Consider the following 19,488-nt stretch of genomic DNA (forward strand, 5'->3'; position numbering starts at 1 on the left):
CGATACAGGCTGCATCATTAGTCGTCTCGCGGCGCAGCATCGATACCGGGCCTCGTTATTGGCCGCGCATCCTCGCTCGCTGGTTCCGCTTGTCCCCGATAATAATTGACGACTTTATGCCGAATACAAACACTGTTCGATAAACTTCGATATCGGTGGTCCCGTTCATCCTCCTTAACGTTATCTCGTCCGGGTAATCTCGATACGCGTGTCCGCGTGGGCGTATCCGTTACGTTCCGCAATCTCCAGACTCTACTACTGATTTCACGACGAAAATAAAAATACCTCGAATATCCATCAGATGGAAAAGATCATCGATAGACAGATGGATAGATAGGTTTCTCTTTACCAAGACAGTTACGAAGGTACGTAATCTATTTTAATAAAAGTAGCATTTTTATTGGGTGCATTTTCAGGAAGACTTTGGTGATCGTTTAGGAAGCTACCGACATCCTGGATTTCGACGATGTTTCAATAATATCGTAGAAGTCGATATTTTCGACGACTTTCCCCTTGGCGCGTAACCGGCGATCGGACTCAGTTCCCGAGATATTTGCAACAACCGGCGGCGCCGCTACGGTGAAAACGTCTGCAATAATCGCGTGTCTCTGACAGCGTACGGGTTGCTATCGATTGGTACAGAAACTATAAACTGTAAAAGATAGGAAGTAGATTCGTTAGACGATATTTTATCCGGCTTTTATTTTGTACGCTGTGACATTATCGTAGCCGTAATTATCGTCGGCAGAATCCACCGTAGTGGCGATGGTGTCGATAGCTTCTGGCAAATATCTTTGGAACTGTGGAAATATCGATCTTCGCGACGTACTATTACGTTGGCAACCAAGTGATTGCGGATTTTGTCATTACCACCTAATAACAAAATCCAACCCAATAGAAAATCTTAGAAATCAAATGATCGTATGAAAATATCACGTTTATTCGTTGACGTTTTAGGAAGACTTTGGTGAATAACTATATATTACGTTTTAGTCTGTAATGTGCATGCACGATAATTAAACAAATGCATTCTGCAAAATTATTGCGACAGTCAACGCCAGCGAATACCAACAACTTTCTCATAAGTCCCAATTACAGAGAAATTTTCTCTATCTAAAATCGGAAAATTGATTATAGCTGGACACTTTGCATGTGCGTGGAAAGCCGTAAAGCACGACAGACGAATCGCGAAAAGGACTTTTCGTCGCTGTTGAAAATTTCTCGATGCGAGTGCCGATTCTTTACGACACTGCGCCTATGTAAGCGTAGGATGTAACGTGACTCCCGCGACAAGTTGAATAACCGAAACAAGTTAAATGATTCTGCAACATATTGATGCACTTTGGCGAAAAGAACTATCGACATTTAAGAATCGCGCGGACATTCGTAGGAAAACCTCGTGACGCGATCTGGTCGTACAACTTCGGCGCGAGCATTTTTATGCAAACCTTTTATGCTTCGCCGTATGAACGTGAAAACGAGACGAAGACATTTTCTGTCTACACAGAGTCTAAAATCGAGTTTGACAGAATAAAGTTGCAAACGGTGTACGCAGAGTTCTATTGCCTGTTCACATATTTTTTTTTCTACTTCAAGCATCGATAAGGCAATTACTTGTACATTTCAATTAAAGCTACTTTTATTAGTCGGTTTTACGTTTATTTTACGTTTATCGCCTTATGTTTATTTACGCGTATACTTTACTCCAAGTAATATACGAAGCGCCTGTACTCTACGACTGACTATAAACGTATTTCTGCTTTCAGCAACTATACTTCTACCTTTTATTATCTCGTTGTAGCTAAAACTGCAGAACCACGAAGAACGTGAAGTTTACTGGGAGCTGTGTCAGGATATAATACGATTTAACAACTCTTCCAATTTTATATAATTGTTACGACCGTTCGCGGAGAGACGCGATTTATTCCAACAACTTATAACGAAGACAGTTACACTGGTGCGTATGTACGAGATGAATGAGTGACTGATCTACAGGTGTGTATATCCGGTTAAAGGATGTTGACCGTTCGAAGGGTGCAAAATCAGTACTGTCTTGGGAGACGATGCTGTGTCGGAGGAAAGCTAAGGATGGGTGTGTCTAGCGCACGGGACCATCGGATTTGTTGGTGCCGATGTTAGTTAAGAGAGTGAGGGAAATAGGCTTCGTTGTTAATTGGTTAAACGAAGGGTCTTAACCGCCCTCGAGAGAAAGTGGATAGTGGGAGGAAAGTTGCATCGTACGTGAGAAAAACTAATTTTCCCTTGTCAAGCCGTGGTAGACAATAGTCTTTGGAAATTCTTCGGAAACAGACGTTTGTTTGGTTTGAAGGACCTTTACTAGGAAATCTATGAGATTTATGGAAGGTACTTGAGACTGTTGAGGGTACGCAGTGAATATCCGAAGACATCTGGTTGCCATCTTGCCCGCGGTGTGTGGCCTGGGCTAGGTAGAGTGTTACGCGACGTAACAATAATAAATAAATACGTAAAGATTCACGGCCTGGTAATAACTGGATACATAAACTGTGACTAAATATATGGAAACATAAAATCGTAAAAAATTAATCGCTAATACAGAAACTAAGACGATGACACAGATCTAACCGCATCGACGTATAAGTTGTATTTTTCTCGTCTCGTCTCTTGTTACGCGCTGAAATTATAATATAATCCCATGGATTTCCATCGGAAGGAAATTATAATGCACGAGTTACGATGGCTTACCACAGAGTCGCCGTTGTATAATTCTCTGAAAGATGGCAAGAATCTCCGCCTTGTATTCATCGGTGATAGAGAATGCGTTACAAACAGCTGTAAAATAATTCGAAAGCTGATAAAATAGCTGATAAACGTTGCGAGATAACGGGAATTCCGCGTAACGTGATATCGTACTTATGCCGCGTGTCCAATATTCAGCAACGTCTCTCTCTCTCTCTCTCCCTCTCTCTCTCTCTCTGTACGTCTACGATTAGGAAGTCAATAAAACGCGCTGAGTGCGCGATCCACGTACTCACCCGCGGGGCTGAGAAGAAAAACTATGAAAGAACAAGTTTCCATATTACCCACTTTCCACCTATTATCGTTCCTCGATTCTCCTACACCCCGGGGCAGCTGAAAAATTCAATTCATCGATTCGCGAGAGACCGACCGGTCGCGAAATCGATTTCTCTGCTCGGGATCTGTCGAAGTCTCGCGATAAAGTTGAACGACATGAATCCAAAGTACAGTGACTGGGAAAAGAAGTATTCGTACACCGCTGCCTTCTTTTTACTATCGTTATTTATTTATCACTTTAGTTATTATTTAGTTATTTACTATTATTTCGCTGTATTTTGTTTTTTCGTGTCATTTATATTAGAATCGAGCCGTAGTACATTAAATTTCGTAGTAAAGCAAATACTTTTTGGTAGCCGCTGTATACGCGACGCAACTTCAGTTACGTTATATTCCATTTATCGGCAGATTTTAGTTAACGCTGTAAAATGATTCAAAGAAACAGATATAAATCACGGCGAATCTCTATAGTTCTCATTCATATTCATTGCTTATATTCACCTGATGTTCGTATGATATTTATAAATCATCAACTAGGATGATATTTCATTGCAATCACACGCACGATAATTCATTCAGTTCTCGTAAGTCATTGTTGGTCCTGTTTCTCGGAACACTCGCTCGGAAGAAAAATTATTTTAACAGATCGCGCAAAAGTATGCAAATTTTAAACTTATCCTCGATAAATCTTTCCTCTGCGCGAATGTTATTCTAATTACTTTGATTTACCGTCGCTTATTTATTCTATTTATTATAAACCAATCTCCTCTCTCATTCCTCTTACACCTCTCGAACACCGAATTAAATTATCTCAGCTTTATTTCCCTCTTCTTCCTCGACTAACATTTTAGTTTACCAACGTTTCCTACGCGTAATTACTCGAGATAAAACGACTCAAGTTATCGCTACGATAATTCATCCACTTTTTCCAACCCCCGCCCCACGCATAACTGCGCAGCCTTCGAACAATTGAAATTATTGCTACGATAATTTATCCAACTTTTGCAACCCCTACACCCTCCATTCTCTATGCATTTACGATCGTAAAGATAACGGAGCCGCGGGCACCGGCAACCGAGCTTCAATTGAAAATAAATAACGCGATGATAATGAGTTTCTCCGAGCGCCGTTTATAGGTTTAGCCGCGCGTGGGCCGTTTTCTGTTACGCAATCAACCCGATGGTCCTTTGTGTACGAGTTCCACCGGCCGACCAGTGGAATCTCGACCCGGGATCAACGTGTTTCCCCTTTAAAAAATTTTTTAACATCATCGAAAACAACTAACGCGAATCCAAACGTCAAAGAGCACGCTTTGTTCGTATCGTGTTGTTTCTTTCGTTATCGGGTCTCGTTCCGACGACGTTCCGTGGCCGCAGGTTAACTCTGTCGCTTCGTCGTCGATCTGAAAATCGTAGTAGTAGTTGTCGTGTCAGTCGTTGGGAATAAACTTCGATCTACAGATGCGGTGTAGTGCGTGGAAGCATCGTGTTCGTGCATGCACTCGACTTCTCCTCGCGTTGCTCGAAACACTGGGTCAGTGTATCCAGTCGCCTGTTCGTCTTCCATTGCTATAACAGTCGAGACTGGTCCAGTCCAGTCCGGTACTTGGCCGCTGCAGCGCCGCAGGCTCGCGCATAGACTGTTGTACCATTGCACCTCGGTGTGCAGAAGCCGCGTGGAAAGTTTTTACGCGACGAACGATCGCGTCGCATTAACAACTTGCACTCGCTCGATCCAGACGTTTCTCCCGTTTCGTCTGCCTTTCCTCTGCCGCGAAGGACGACGTGTATTTTCCACCATTATTTTGCAATTCTAACAAATATTCAGGACGCTCGGCGATTTAGGACGCTTGCAAAGGAAATTTAAACGGATCGTCACCGCGAGGATTACGTAGCCGTCGAGTATCGACAGCGATTAACGAATATTAAAAAAAAGTGGTAATCCAAGCGTCAAGAAACTATTTCTCGTAAACTTGGCAATTTATCGGCTATCTAGCTTTCCCACGAATTTCCCACTTTTTCTTCAAACATGCGCCGAAGCAATCCCCTTTGCGTAATCGCGCGTTCATTCTCAACCGATCTCCGCTTTCCAACGTCCGAAAAACGAACTTTTTTTTTTAATCGATTGATTAAATTAATCAAATTATTCGCGTTTCTCGGAGATGAATGGCAGTTTCACCCTCCGGAGCCAGGATCGCGACGCCAATGCGGTCGTGGAAAGAACAGAAATTTCTCTGGGTCGGTTGCAAACCTGCCCTCGGCTATGCCGGCTCTAGCATCGCTGCTACGATCGTTGGTGCATAGCGAACGCGACCTGTCTATATACAGGGTGACGCGTTTTAGTATGAAATTGATGAATTTGTTTTGCACATGGGACGCGTTACGCGCGAGAATGAAATAGGACGCACCGCTTGATTCTTCGAAGAGAAAGAGCGTATTTCACGGGGATACGCGAGATAAATTTCATGAAATGTCTTGCAAGATAAATTCCAGATTTCAAGCTCGAGACGTTGGTCGGTTTCATGGCGATTTTAATCTTAGCTCTCTCGTGGCTCTCTCGATATCGACTTATAATCTTTTAAGCTTGCGAGGAATGTAGGCGATACACGTTATTTATTGAAAATTATCGATTCTCAGATCGCTAATCCGTATATTATTAGCCTGTGAGATCGTAACGTACCTGGTCGTTCTGTTAAACGCGCTTCCGTTTCAAGACCGCACGCGTGCATACGTAGACTCGACGTTGCTAATTCTATCAATTTTTTCCTTTGACGAATTTCTAGTTTGAGAGCTAATAACCAAAGGTTACAGACCGCTGCTTCTCATTAGCGCAACTAATGTGCCTTTTATTTCTTCGCGTTTCATTCCACTCTTTCTCTCCACTTTTTTGGTATCGTCCGCGTACTTGTTCGTCCTTAGCGGCTCTTGAACCGATACTGGCAACCAGTTGCGCCACGTGTATATTATTAAGTCTAGAAAACATGAAGTATTATACTTGTACGATACCTTTCTACGGAATTTTCAATCTACTTGGCACAGGCGACAATCAAAATCTCTCATCATGTAGAAGCCAACGCAGCGGACTTTCTCCGAACGAAATCTCTTTTGTCATTTCCCCTCGTTTCACCGACACCGATTACAGTCCGTTTTTCTCGAATCACGGAGTCGTGATCTGTGCACAGTCCATTAGTCCCTCTGCTCGCCAAGGATACATTATCCCGCGCTCGTCTGTATTCTAATTTTCCCTCGCGAACGTTCAAACGATCTGTGTCAATCCACTTCCGATTTTGGATCGTGCGCGATGCGCAAACATCGAAGTAATCGACGTGCCTCTTATCGTTCGATGATATCATCGGTCCAAGCAAGCGAGTAACACAAACGTGAACGATAATTAGCGGGAAAATCGAAAGAGGTTTAGCAAAGATCGTTTGTAGAAGAAAATTTGTTCACTCGTTTGTTGATCCTTCTTGTTCGTCAATTCTCTCTGACAAATTGTTTTTGTTAGTTCTACCAAATGTCCAAATCGGACAAATTGTGAACGTAAACAACTAAATAAAAAAAAAAAAATGTTTTTGTCGCACATTAGATGCGAGCAATTTGAGCGAAGATACGTACAATCGTAGTTTTCAATTTAGAAATTTCTTCCTTCCTTGTGAGAGCAATTTGAGAAGAATCGTTCGAACCGTCTTGTAATTTCGATCGTTCTGTTCCAAGAAGATATTATTCGAAGATATTACGTCGCTATATAATTCTTTTTCCGCTTCTAGTGCATTTTTCTTCCTTTTTAGCGAAATCTATTGGTAATCGCGATTTCGTCGAAGAGCGGAGTTTCTCATTGCACGCTTATTCCGAGAGTATTTTACAAGTTACGCGAAAGCTCTGTTCTTCACTAAATGACGGCCCAATATCTGACGAAGCAAAGGTAAATGACTTCCCCGTGATACTTGCGAAAGGAAGATTTTTGGAGAAGAAGATACCCGGTGATATCGAGTTTTAGGAAACCTGCGCGTTATACACACTTTTCGATCAGAAGTGTCCCGAATTCTCGTTCAAGCGCCGCACTCTGAAACACGAGAACGTTACCTGCGAACCTGATTTACGAATTTTCCTCTGTTTCTTCCCGAAACCTCGTGTCGAACGTCGCACCGCGCGACAAGCCTCTGAATTTGGATTTACGTAAGCCTCTGAATTTGAAAATTTAGCCGATACTCGCGGTGTGATTCAATAGGCGATGGAACGATCTTCTTAACGTAAGCGAGAAAACTACGGTGATCGATGATGGCGTTTAGCCAAAGAATTATTCGCAGAAACGAAGAACGACACGGCGGCTCGGTGGGTCGTAACGACCAGCCAGTCGTTGGTTTCCTAGCGTGCATCCGGTGCATCACGCTCGAATGCTGGAAATAAATCTGAGAAACTGAAATGTCAAAGTGCTACCGAGACTACCGAGAGACTAGCCAGCTGCCTGGTTTACGACGCTGTTACAACAATAGCGATCCTTTGCGTCACCGAGAAATCACTCCCCACCGATTGTCGTGCGGTAATGGCCGTTGTAATCGCCTCGTGGCTGCGTGTATTAGCCGTGTTATTTTCTTCTACACGGAGGTTGGGTCTGTCGAGAATATCGCAGACAGATTCAATGGAACGAGGTCTGATTACCGTAATCGTATTGTCGCTCCGAGTGAGCAATCGCACAATTTTTCGGCTCCTGCCCCATTCCTCTTCTTGCTTCTATTTACTTTAAACTGGATGCATTCACTCGACTATCTGCTTCCAACTGGATTCGTTTCGATTCGTTGGAACACGAGAAAACGAGTTGGTCGAATTCGACTCATGGAAATGTCAATCGTATCGTGTAATTAGGAAATGTTTAGAAGAAAATGGGAGATTTTTAAGCTGACATTTTCGGGAATTTTCTGTGAAAGAGGATCGAAGGCGTAAACGTTGGAAAACTCTGGTTTGGAACGTCGAATCGCTAGACTCGGAATCTTTAGTTGTAGCAGGATGAACTGGTAACCAAAATACTCTGGAAATGAAAATTGTGGAAAGTTTAGAAATACGTTTAGAAAAGCGAACGTAAGTAACGATAGGACGAAATAACGACACCGATGGAATTCTCTCGGTATAGAAAATATGTTTGTATTAGAAATATGTTGGTTTACTCGTTCATATCTGCTGTATTATGTACAACATGTTACAGAGTGTTTGACGCAGCTCGGCCGTAAATTGGATTTTAATTGCTACGGTAAAAACTAAGGATTTCAATTTATCAACTGTTTTTTTCTAATTTCCCATTTTATTCGATCGTGAAATAAGTAATTTATTGCGAAACAGTGTATTAGAATGCGACGTGTTCGAACAATTTAGTACACGAATCTAACGTCGTAATTATTCGTATGACCCGTGTCTAATTTGTAAAAACCAAGTGTAAGATAATTAAGGAATCCGAGTGGAAGAACGTCTACGCGTAATGCTACGCCGGTACAGAAATACCGTGTCGGTAAATCAATTATAGTCATTAAAGAGCGGAAACATGCTATTGAAAAATATCTACAACAGGCGGTGTGATTAAATGCTGCTCTACCAACACCGGAAATGTGTAATGATGCCAAAAAATCGACTTTTACAAATCTTCCTTTTCTAATGCATCGTACGATCGTCTTATAAATTACGTTTCGTCGCAAAAACAATTAACCATTTGCATCGATAAATCAAAGGAAATACCTTGCGGATAAAATATACAGACGAAACGTTTTCCTTCGCAGTATCAATGGCATTTCGTTAGGCGAAAGAAAGCTTTGCCCCTTAAGGTTGCTTCGTCTTAATCACCATAAATTTCCACCCTCTCTTAAACCAGTCGATCCGAATGGAAATTCCAGTGAGTCCGAATACGAGCAAAATTGCCACACCGGCGAGTCCACTCGCCAAGGATAATTTCTATCCCCCGCAGTGATGGATGATGGATCTTCCAGCGCTGCAAAATCTCGCATTCAATGAACGCGGCCGAGATATGGCACACGGCCGTGGATGCGCCTTAATGACGTCGTCGTCGCGGTGCTGGTTGCCACATCGCGCGCGAAAACACGCGAGTAACGGCTTAATCAGTTTCACCGTTCGAAAATTACGACTGAACTCGCCTGCAATTCCATCGACGCGAAACCTCCGGTCGCCGTTTCGCAATTCTGTTCTCCTATTCACGAAACCAAGTCTTCGTCGTTGCTTGCACTTAGACTTACACGGGCAACCGCGCTAACACACTCGAGTATCCCGATACTTTAGCCAATTTCGATATCTGTATCCGTTTATTCGATATAACATAATCATATTTACTTACTTTTCTGGATATATCGAAACTGTTACTCTCTGTATCTTTCGCGTTTTGAATTCTTTAAAAAAAGAAAAGAAACTCTCAGCCGGCGTTGTCGCGTCGCATCGTACGCGACAGCGGTAGTTCGAATTAGATTCAACAGGAACATAGTTTCTCGATTTTAACGTATTTAATTTCAATGTGAATGGTGCAGCTCGTGCAACACGCGGAATATAAAAGGTGAATTAGTGCTCTGAGATGAAGTAACTCGATCCAATCTCTCGCAAGTTATCAACGATCCGACAATGTTACCGGAAGATTAAAATACAAACTTACGTTACCTACACGCGAGAAACCTACGTTAGAATTATTTCATCTACTTGGTGGAATTAACGAGGAAAACATCCCTCGCATAATCGACGGAAAACTAGCATTTCCAGGCAAAGAGAAACATTTCAACTGTTAATTCGCAGTCATTCGTTATCGCGCAGCGTTGAAAAAACGTAATCCAAGTTGAGAAGAAGACCTCGACGGAGTGGCTCAAAAGCTTAAGCTTTTATTTGCCCCCCGGTCATTTATTAACACGTTTCCTCATCTCGTAGCAATGATTAAACACTGTTTTCAAGCATTAATATTTATACGAACCCATTGGTTTTCGCCGTTACTGCTATTTCATCGTGACAGCCAAGCCAATAAATCCAGGATGTGGCAACGCGCGTTCATCATGCTCTCGTATCTCTGCCATATTGCGCGCAATTCATCGCGTATACGGCTACCTTTTTCGCCTAAATAGCGAGCAATCTAAACAACACCCACGTCTCCCCCTCTAAACTTTCGTTCAGATCGCTCGGGTTACTCGTTCGATTCGCGTCGTTTCGCCTTAAATAACTTGGTTTCCAGCGAACGCACAGCAAATTTATGTAGTATCGTGGAAACAAAGGTTTGTGGCGGCACTCGACAACAAATATCACCACTCCACACTAATACGTGTCGGACGACAGTAGCGCAGTGGTTAGCGCCTTAGGTTGCGAACGTTCGGAACCCGGGTTCGAATCCCGGCGACCGGAGTCCGATTTTTCTTCCACGATACAAAAGTGAGAAGAAAAGCGGCCGTATTCAGCAGCGACATCTTACAGCCTAAGTGTTCCGATACTACGTTTATAGTCAATGGTTTCTAGTCAAATTTAGAAATTTACAAATTTACAAATAAAATAACACTGCGAATTCCCGACGCGGATTCGCTTCAGATTCTTAATCGAATCTACGATCAATGGTTTCTAGTCAAAATTAGTACAATTATAACACTGCGAATTCCCGACGCGGATTCGCTTTTAGATTTTTAATCGAATCTACGATCAATGGTTTCTAATCAAATTTAGTACATTTATAATACTGCGAATCTGAAGTTGCATAAATTTTAGATAATTAGATTAATGAGTAAGCTAAGATTCTGTCTAGGTTCGATCCTCCAAATTCTATGCAACAAAGCATGGATTTACGTAAATATCCGCGCTCTATTTATATTTAAAGGATTTACAAAGTGTAAAACAAGTACGTCGGCGCTTTTCTCTCATTTATGCATGAATTTCAAGCGACAAAAAGTCGATGTATAGTTGAACGTGGCAAACGCGCGAATATAGTATATTGAAAATGTATTTAGTCGAAGTAAACGACCGAGTCCGCAATGATAATTTATTGGCCGAATGATTCAGCGACCTTCGTGCAGTCGATACTCGCAACGAGCGTTCCACGATGATGGCGGACACGATTTTCTGGAAATTTTACTAATGGAATGGATAAAGCTAGCGGGTTGCTTTTCATCGTGGTCGTAACAGCGTTTCTTAGACTGCGATATAATTCACTTGTTCGTTACAGCTTATGGATTCTGGCGTTTAAATACTTTCTGCCCGTTTGCACGTGCATCTCTATATAATTATGTAAAATACGTTGACAGAGGGAATGCAGATTTATCGTATACTCGGGAAACGTAAAACTTTGTCGAACCAGGCTATGCAAAGGTCTCCTATAAACTGTAACCTCTCGAAGAGAGAGAACGTGTTCGTTTAAAGAAAGCGATGTTCGCAAAACCGAGTACATAACGTGATTTCGTATGATCGAAGGTGTAGAAAATACGCTTGAAATACGAATCAAGAGAACGCGTAATATACCCACGAGGATTCTTCGATCGAAACGAATACCATATACTAAACATTTCCTTACTCGTGCTCGTCGCAGGAATAATCTTGCGTATGATCCGCATGTTACAATGCATACACGATCTACGGTCCGGTCGCGACAAATTTTTCATCGAGATACTCCTATTACCAAAACGTTCCGCTATTTCTAGTACGCAAAAATGCTTTATTTATTTAAAAATTTATTTCAAAAATCCGAACGCCCGTATTTCTGGAAGACATGGCGCGCTCGGACGACTGCCATTGGGTTGGCAACTAAGTGATTGCGGATTTTCTCATTAGGCGGTAACGACAAAATCCGCAATCACTCAGTTGCCGAGCCAATATATGCGCATTCGCGGTTCGCTCAGTTTCTTGCGGCGGATCGTCGCGAGAAAAATGGCCGCCGTACACAATCGTGGACAGAGCGGCGAAGATAATCTCACAGATATAAAAATTACGATCCGCGTTGCTTTAAATTTCCTGCCGAGCTCGGTAATATTCCGTGGCATTGTGTACGTGCAGGAAATATTCGTCAGTTGGCGCGAGAACGCGAGAATTCACGATGCGCGGGTCGACTCGATCGCCTGTGGCCAGCGTCTACCCGCAGAAACGCGAGACTCTCGGGGCCACGTCTTATTTATACGTTGCCCTACGACCCGGTGTTTCGACAGCGATGGCAAAAAGTGTTAACGCCTGTTCAGCCGAGCGAAATCCAGACACGTCGAGCCGCTATTCAACGAACAATCGCCACACCGTTTTATGCTCGTCGATGGAGTTCTGCGACGGTCCAATCAACGATCTATCGCGCAAAGGTGGGCGCGCGTAATCGATTAAGACAGCAGCGACTAATTCAGTTATCATAACGGAGACAGCCGACACGAGGCGAGTTGGAGCGAACGGAGAAGGCGGGTAGAGGAACGGCGTCCACGGATGGAAAAGAATTCGAAGGCGAATTAATCGGAGAATCGGGAATCGTACGGTGGGACTTGAGTTCGTGATCCCAAGAGCGTTCCTTGCCCCCGAGACAGAAATTCAGGTATTTCTACCTAGGCGCGTGGAAATTATTCAGAGACGCGCGAACGCGCTCAGAATTTCTCCGCTCGAGTGGAACATCGATAATTTATATGTGACGCTTGCCGGAGTACGGTCTCGAAGGTGAAGCGTAATTTAGATCCGCGCACGGTTTCCGTCGGATAGAACGAATCGGCGAGAATCGGTAACGAATGTAACGTATCGATTTCGTAGATTTGCGACAATGCGATTAAAAACGACGCGGATGGTCGACGAGGAAATTAATCGTCCGACAAGACGGTAGTTTTAAACAAAGTTTACCCATTCGTTTAGTTTTCTGTTCAGACGAACGATATTTCGTATTTTGTATTTTGTATTAATAGTATCTTGATCGTTACACCGGCCGCTATTCCTCCGTTGCATTGGCGCGTTCAAGCGCAAGAAATCGACCGCTTCCCTCTTACGAGCCGGTGCTTTTTGCGGTCGGTCATTAACTGCATAGTGGCGGGTTTTCGATGCGCGCAAGGGAAAGTCTCGCTTCGAGGAATCCCGGGAGCGGTACGTTGAAATCGTAAATCGAAGAAGAAGTCTCGGAACAGTCGGCGACTGCGACTTTCTCGCTCGCTACCACCTCCTATTTTGGAGCTAGTCACCAGTATCCGTCTATCTCGCGGACGCTTCGAATTCTCCTTTTTCTTTCGTCGATTTCGTTCGTCCGACGATCGATGGTCTAGTTCCAGAGTAACGAGATGCAAGGACGAAACGCGCAACGTGACCTTTTTGCCTGCCCCGTCCACAGCCAACTTTACAACCAATTACGACCCGACTGTTCAGCCTAATTATATAACGCCGACTTTCTGATCGTTCTTGCGAATGACCGAGCCGAACGATTCCTATGGTTGCTTCGAGTCGCGGTGTTACGGTCTCCCGTGCAAGTTTCGTTAGTCGACATGACGCCCGACGTTCCTTGGATTTGAGAAACGAAGGTTAAAGAATTGGATTTGGCGGGCTGTCAAATTGAAATTTACCCTGACACTCGTTTCTTGCATATTATAGAACGCGATAAGAATCGATATCGATGGAATATCTGTGGTAGAAATCGATGTATGGTAAAATTAGAACAATTATACGTATACGTGTATACAGCTTGCCTTGGGTTATCGATAAAAAGTGCGAAAGAGGAAAACTTTGATTTCATCAGAGACCTAAACGGCCTGATTCCGTGACCACGTGAAGACGTTTTAACGCGTTGGCTCGTTAGCACGTTGACCCGCGGTACATAACAGTAAGTTATGTTAATTCCATTTGGGATACCGATCATCAACTAAATCGCATTAAATGGCTGTTACGTTTAAACGTAAGTTGAAATTCATAAAACGTGATTTACACCGCTATGATTTTCAGTCTGCCATATTTCTCATCCTAAATTTATCATCTGTCCGTACGAGTATGCTTCTCATTGTTCCTTCCACGTTCCCTAAAAAACACGCGATATTTCTCAATACGTGCTAATATATAATGTTTGCCTGGAACTAATAGCCCGTGAAATTAAAAGCAACGCCGACGTTAGGCAATCTGGCGATCAACCTGCCGTCACGATTGTCAAATTTGATTATCGAGCCTGACGCAATCAATTTATTGGTTGACCGCCTTCTGCCGCGTACGAGACACGGCATAATTCATTCACCACCCCCGTTAATTACGCAACAGCTTTCGTTCGACGCACTAATTCATAGCCGCGAGCTCGATACAACACGGCCGGCTTCGTTGATCATCGTTAAGTGGTACCAGACACGTTTCATTGCCTCTTTAACAACGTTATCTCGATATACGGCACGGATAAGATCGTTCGATGTTGTGTGCACTTAGGAGACAAAACTGTCGATCGAAAAAATTCATTTTTTACCACGTTACCGACGAAATATCGCTTGTCCCCTCTTGGAAGAAATAAAACTGACGATTCGTAAACGGCGAATGACATTTGCCGTAATTAACATTCGCGTTTGCTTCGACAAAAGGAATTAACGATTCTCACATGCACGTGTTATGCTTCGTAGAATTAGTAAAATCGTACTATTCGTTTCTGCGCTCTTTTACACTCAAGAATGGTTCATGCATGATCATACTAATCGTACAAATTCAAGTATCTATGAACGCAATTAAGAGGAGACGATTATTTTACTCGTTGAATATTATAAACGGCGCTCTGAGGTGAATATCTTTTCGTATTTTTGGATATTATGTTTATTCTGTAGATTCTTGCATGCTCAAGTTCTCCGCGGTCTATTTACGAACGAAAGAAAACAGATTCTAAAAGAAACTGAGTTTAGGAAATATAACGATCATATAACGAGCGGTAAGAGTTCGAATTATGTTTGATTATTAGGATTATTCGAAACAGTAAAGTTTCATATATGGCAGTAACTTGAATTTAGTTTTAATTTCGCATGATTTAAATCGCGTTATCGTTTCAAAACGTAAAAATGATGTTCGTTCTGATTTTAGGAGATACCGTGCACGGTTACCAAGATGAATTGAAGAATCTGCGATTCATGGTGCTTCAAGGTATTTGTCTTGCTCTTTAAGACGTCTGAAATAGCTTGTTTGTACTGCTATTTCGTAAAATAGTCTCGTATCGTTGGCTAAATCACTTCCTTATTGACTTTCGCGCGGAATTTTGTGACACAATAAATCTTGACGATATACAGGGCGGTTGGTAACTGGTGGTACAAGCGAAAAGGGGGTAATTCTACGCGAAAAAAGAAGTCGAAAATATAGAATAACAATTTTTCGTTCGAGGCTTTGTTTTCGAGAAAATCGACTTTGAATCTTCGCTCGGTACGCGTGCACTTTATCGCGTCTCGTTTTAACGGATCTCACTGTAGATCGTTGTCTCGATTGACGTTATTTTTTTAATTTTTTAACTTTTTAAATTTTTAAATTTTTAAATTTTTATTCTGTATCTTCGACTTCTTCTTTCGCATAGAATCACCCCCTTTCCGCTTGTACCACCAGTTACCAACCACCCTGTATATCTTGCTTTACTCGTAAAATATTTCTCTCGTCGTATCATCTACCACTTGGAATTAAATTTCCGCAAGTTGTTGCAAATTTTCTTCTTCAAATACGTCGCGTTCTCTTCGTAAATTCTACGCGTAATTCCACGTAGAAAATTCTACGTTTCGTTTGGCAAATATTTGGGAAACGAACATCTGACTACCGTAGTTTGCGGAAAAGCTAATTTTAGCTCGAACATTATAAACTCAAGTTTAAAACGAACACTCATACCTGGTCCAGACTGTAGGAATTCTCAGTCGTCGTACTTCCACGGAAACGTGCCTTGAATTTCATCACGTATCTCACCGCGGCGAACGTAATCGTTAAATAGGCCGTTATAAGAAAAAAAAATGTAATAAAATGTGGAGGTAATCAATTGCACGCAACACCGTCCTGTTCACGCACGCGTAGTAGGTATAAACGTGGATCCACGTAATGAGAGAAGAAAGCGTGGGCTGATGTTTTACCCTGTGGCGTTATTTGATTAAACCCACGCGAGTCAATTAAAGATACATAGTGAAGTTTCGACAACCTTGCGCCGTTGTAGGCTAGTCGCGAAACCTACGTACATACCTAAATGCGTGTCGACTGTTAACTGAAAGAGCGTGACAAATGCAAGGCATAATACGCGAGTCGTGATCCAAATTGCAAAAATAGCTGAATATATTTTCTACGATTTTCTCTGCCAACGTAGGTTTTTCATCTTGGAACTTTTTCTATCTACTTGAATTTCTTCGCGAGTTTTCGTAGGGTAGAAGGGCAACGATTAAACGTCGGAATATTTATCTTGGTTTGATAATCGTTAGCTAATTACGAAGGACCTAAACTCAGAAAAACATCGAACATTACCAACGATATCGGTGAAAATTGTTTCGACCGATCAATCAAAATTGCAAATATAAAATCGTAATAATCAATTTTTATTAGATACACGCCTATGGATGGTCGAAAAATTTTTAAATAATCAAGATAAAAAGAAACAATTAACCGTCGAATTGATTTCATCGTATAAAGTATAGGCCGAAGTATTTACAGACCTATACAGTTTCATCGAAGTCTCCTCATAAGCGCGATTGTCTCGGAGACTTCAACGCCCGAACGAGACGCGAGGCGGCAATACGCGCACACACGCGAACACATATATAGCGCTCGTTAAAAGTAGTTACTCATTTGTCTGAATATATCGATTATGAAATGTGCAGGATCGAGTTGCCTGGGAAAAATCGTCCGTAAGACAAAATGGTGTATTTAAGCGGCAGTTTGCTCACGATGGCACGCAACTTGTCACGACCTATACCATGCGCATGCAGACGGTAGAAACTAGAAACGCCTCCTCGCGTTAACTCATTACCTGTTTTTGTCTTTTCCGTCTAATTCCCAGCAGCGAAGTTCGATCCGCTTAAACGTTAATAAATATTTATCAAGTACGTCGCGATAAATCGGACGCCAGAGAGCAGAAGGATGTATGTTAACGTTGGTGTAGGAAATGCATTTAAAACGGTAATCGTTTACGCGGAATCACGGCGAAAAATCCGCCGATAGGTCGTGGAAAAAAGCCACGGCTTACTCATCGAGAGGATTCGTGCTAGTTACTAGCGATGGCACCGAGCTCGATACGTACTCGTAAATCCGAATCAGCTGCGCTACCAGAGATTTCGTTTCGCCATTGTTGGCAACGATTACACGTAAAACAGCCGTAAAGCACTTAGGTTCGAATCCGATTAAAGATACGTCGGCTGGTTGCTTTTCTCGAGATACTTACGAAAGGCTGGAACCTTGGTGGGCGATTGTTGGAAACTGCGTGCGACGTGCTCGAGCCCGTCGCTACTAATTACCATCGCTCTGCCGGAGGTAAATGATTATTAAAACGCTCGTAAAATCGGCTCACCGGTGTGTATTTCTGCGTTTCAGTAAACACGGTTTACGAGCGGCCAGCCGATTTTGCTGCACGCTCGCCATATTAGAATCTCGAAGCTTTTTGCTCGTGCTGCCGCGGATTTTAATTATGCCACCTCTGCCGTTCTTCTGCGTTTAAGAGGCAATAAACGTCCGGCCGTTTAGATGGGAAAAACGATTGAAATATCTTTGCATTCGTCTTCGCCGGTTCGATTCGATAAACGAGACGAATTGCAACAGAGAGCGGGGGAAAAAGTGGCGACGGTGTATCTTGTTGGGAATTGGGTAGACCGAAGCGTCGACTCGGATCGTTGCATATTTTCTCGCATGCGTTGCGATAAGTCGTTTGATTTTACAGCGTCGTCTCGGGATTCGCAACTTCTATAAATATTTGGTGCCATTTATCGTGTACGGTGTACAGCGCGCGTCTTTTCGGAAAGACGATGTCCGTTGGTCACGAAGCGCGACGAGATTCTCGCGAACGAGTCGAAACGGTGCCGAAACGAAATTTTCCTTTCGATCCGGCCGTATTTCCAGTGTCCACGACGACTTTCTTTCGTGGCACGCGAATATCGAAAGAGAGTTCCCGGTGGCCGGTGCTCGTGCGCTCGCGTCTGACCCAGATTTTTCTTTTTGCCCGCTCGGCTAGATTGCCGATAATGATTAAATCGCCGCGCTAGTTTCGCGGAACGGTCAGCGGCCACGGAGAGACAGCCTATCCTTTGCAACCGGGTCTCTATCCACTTATACACACGTAACTTAACGATTGTTACACGGACGTACGGAAACCCATGTGGAAACGGTTACGTGCACGATCAGGCCATAATGGTGTGCATACGCTGCTGCCGTTGCTGCTGCTCAAAGGTCTTAAGACACCTCTTATTTCGAACGCTTACCGTACACGAGTTTTATATTCGCGTCGTACGTGTCATGTGGAAGATTTTGAAATTCTATCGGCGTTGTAATTGGATTGATGGCGAATTAAAGGAATTAAAGGGGAAGCCGGAGGATTAATCGCGAGTATTAATCGCGAGGATTAGTCGTGAGCAGGGAAAATGCGAGGCTTTATGAAATCGCGGTTAGGCGAATCGGTTTTCAACGATACAGATATTGCCGATCGTTGCTCGTTCCCGTTCGGGGTTTCTCAATCGCCGGCACGCGAAATTTCTTGCCTGACACGAATTTATCTCCTCGTGCTTGCAGCCCATTTATATCCGTCGCGCGGGCTTGTTGCTGCAAAAATGTAAGATCTCCGATTGCGAGCACGCCGCCGACTAACGATATCAAATATTAACGGATCCCTTTAACGTCCGCGAGACGCGTTCCTCCTATTTTGAAATCGCTAACTAATTCTTCCATCGGTCCCTAATTATTTGCCGATTAAACAGATTCGCGTAGCATCGACGAGAGGAAAAGTAGAAGCTGATTTAGACGAATCGCTCGCTTTGCGACGAAAGCGAAAGAGAAAGAATATTTGAAGGAGCAAATTAATTTACGAGGGAAACGAGAGGAGAAGAACATCGAGGATGACAGAAGGTAATTGTTTTTGAGTTGACTGGCATGACTCTCGAGCGGTTCATGACGTTGAACCTAATATCGAACGTTAGGGTATTTCAAAAATGAAACATCGATGCCAATGGAAGCTAAAGTATCTTCGCTCGAATCACCGTTACGACACTGTTGTTGTAAATTCAACAACTAAAAGTAGAGAGTTCCTTTTTACAATCGGCAAGACTACTCGACCCACTTAACTTCGTTCCAATTTAAAAATCAAAAGCAAAAAAGCACCTTGAGACTCCTCGTTCGACCCAGCGTGAAAAAATTGTACAACAAATGCCACGATCCGAAGCTACGAAATTCTTTCGTATCGGATGAAAGTGACCCACTTAATTTTCACTTAACGTTACGGCAACGCGAAAGCCTGAATCTAAAGGACACCTTAATTCTCTTCTCGATCCACCACCGAAAAAGCAGACCACCAACGAAC

The 19,488-nt window shown here is 43.0% G+C and overlaps 1 protein-coding gene across 5 annotated transcripts in view; it reads left to right on the plus strand.

Moving 5' to 3' along the window:
- The window catches only part of LOC117158660 (uncharacterized), a 267,429-nt gene that overhangs the window by 151,129 nt on the left and 96,812 nt on the right, over window positions 1–19,488 (plus strand). For 3 of the 5 annotated variants that reach the window (XM_076618345.1, XM_076618344.1, XM_076618348.1), the window contains exon 2: window positions 15,054–15,113. The exons of the other annotated variants lie outside the window; for them this stretch is intronic. The gene's annotated coding sequence lies outside the window, so the exon portion shown is untranslated. The remainder of the gene's footprint in view (window positions 1–15,053; window positions 15,114–19,488) is intronic. 5 annotated transcript variants of the gene reach the window in all.

This window comes from Bombus vancouverensis, chromosome 5 (assembly GCF_051014615.1).
Source record: "Bombus vancouverensis nearcticus chromosome 5, iyBomVanc1_principal, whole genome shotgun sequence".
Lineage (NCBI taxonomy): Eukaryota > Metazoa > Arthropoda > Insecta > Hymenoptera > Apidae > Bombus > Bombus vancouverensis.